Raw genomic sequence first — 2,266 nt, 5'->3', positions numbered from 1 at the left:
CCCTGCCAAGCCCGGCTTTTCTTCACGCCCAGACCCCAAGCAGATTTTAGGTCCCCGAACCAACAAGGCTGGAGCACACAGCACCAGCCGCCGAGAGGGCCAGAAACTAGTCAGTGAGCACCTCTGCTCCCCGACTGCTCCATGCCCTCGCTGACCCTGGTGAAGGAATCAAGAAGCAATCAATAAAATATATATTTTTTAAAAAAGAAGCCTTGGTTTGGGCGGGGGAGCGGGGGGGAGCCTTGGTTTGGGGGGCGGGGAGGGAGCCTTGGTTTGGGAGGAACACAAACATTTTCTACCTCGTAAGCAATGACCGAGTTCTTGTCTAGGCTAAAAATGCAAAAATTGTTGATGAGGCCCCCCATACATCACTGCTGAGAGTATTTAGTCTAACTTTAAATTAAAGCAATGCACAATGGCTTCTTCCACACAAGGACAAGCTTTGCACTAATGTTTCTCAAAAACCAACTATGCCTCCAGTTCTAGCCCCAGGTTAAGAGGTTTAAAAACAGCAAACCCAAACCATCCCTATTCAGAGCCAGGGTAATAAAGGAAGTGGGTGCCAGACACCCTGTCTTCAGAGTCATTGGAAGAGAAAGCTCTAGAAGCCTGTGGGTGTGAGCACATTCAAGTCATGGGGTTTGAGATTGTGGGTCCGAGGTGGTTGCTTCTTCCCTCCCATCGCTGGGAGGTCTGTCTTGGGCGGCGTGAAGGTTGCTGGCTCTGCCGCCATCGGGTGGCCTGCATGTGCTTCAGTTCCACTGGAGAAGGCTTCTGGGCTCCTCTGTAGGGCTGGTGGCAATGCCTCCAGAGCAGACTTCTGATCTTGGTCCAAAGAGGCTGCATTTATCTGCCGAGTTTCTGTCTCTATGTCCGCTTCCAGAATCCATGGTGCTGAGATTTGGGCCCTGGAGGCTGTGGAAGAGCCAGAAGAGACCAGCCTCCTACTAGGGTTGGAGCCCGAAACCCAGGCATGTGCCCTTGTCCGAAATCGAACCTGGGACCCTCCAGTCCGCAGGCTGGTGCTCTGTCCACTGAGCCAAACCGGCCAGGGCACACAGTATCTAGTTTCCCCACTAGACAAAAAGGTCCCTTCCTCTCTGAAATCAATAAAAATATATTTCAATAAATAAGTAGATTTAAAACCATGATACTTTCTTTTTTCCATTTTTCTGAATTCTCCCATATCTTCTTGTACCACTTTTACAAGGGGAAAAGATGAGCTTTTATTTTTTCCCTAAGGGATCCTACCCGTCCTTCAAGGTCCAATTCACATGTGTACCTCCAGCTGCCTTGGCCAGGGCCCAACTCTGGGGAGCAGACCCCAGCTAGTGGGTGCCGAATGTTCATAAGCTGGAATAAGGAACAACCACCTTTCCTGAGATCATTCATGGCTGCTTTCCCCCAGACTCACGGGCTTCCCTATGGAGGGGGAGAGAAGGGGATGCTGCCTCACAGAAGCTGGGGGCCTCTCAGGGCCCAGTGGGCAGAACCTACTGCAGCCCCAGCCCCAGGGGCTGCTCCACATCTGAGATATTGGTGCTTCCTGACATCCTCCTTATCTGTCAGGGGATGGGCGAGCAGTAACCCAGGTAACAGATCCTGGGGCTCAAACCTCAGGCAGCTGATCAATTCTTTCATCATTCAGCATTTGGTTGTTCTGAGCAGAATGGTGTGGGATGTCACGTGGCTCTGTGGGGCCTGGGGTTGGGCAGTGCTAAAACAGGATGGCCAGGGTGCTAGAAAAAGTTGGGCCTTCTCAAGCCATTTTTCAATACCAGCTTCCAGAGTCACCCTCCAAAATGCAAAGCTGAGTGCATCTCGTGTCAAAAGACGAATTCCATCTGCATGCGTAAACTTGAGATCTAATTAGCTTGATTAAGCAATTCGTGAATCAGCTGCAGCCCATCAAGCAATTAGAGAAGGGAGCTCCTAGGGCAGTGATGGCGAACCTTTTGAGCTCCGTGTGTCAGCATTTTGAAAAACCCTAACTTAACTCTGGTGCCGTGTCACATATAGAAATTTTTTTATATTTGCAACCACAGTAAAACAAAGATTTATATTTTTGACATTTATTTTATATATTTAAATGTCATTTCACAAAGAAAAATCAGCCAAAAAAAATGAGTTCACGTGTCACCTCTGACATTAGTGTCATAGGTTCGCCATCGCTGTCCTAGGGGGTTGTACAAAATGGAAGGTTTTTTTGGGCAAAAAAACGGGTGGGACTCAGACTTTAAAAGAGTGGATTATTTCAGGCAAAGTG

Source organism: Myotis davidii, unplaced genomic scaffold, assembly GCF_000327345.1.
Source record: "Myotis davidii unplaced genomic scaffold, ASM32734v1 scaffold79, whole genome shotgun sequence".
Classification (NCBI taxonomy): Eukaryota; Metazoa; Chordata; class Mammalia; order Chiroptera; family Vespertilionidae; genus Myotis; species Myotis davidii.
This window is presented reverse-complemented; position numbering follows the sequence as displayed.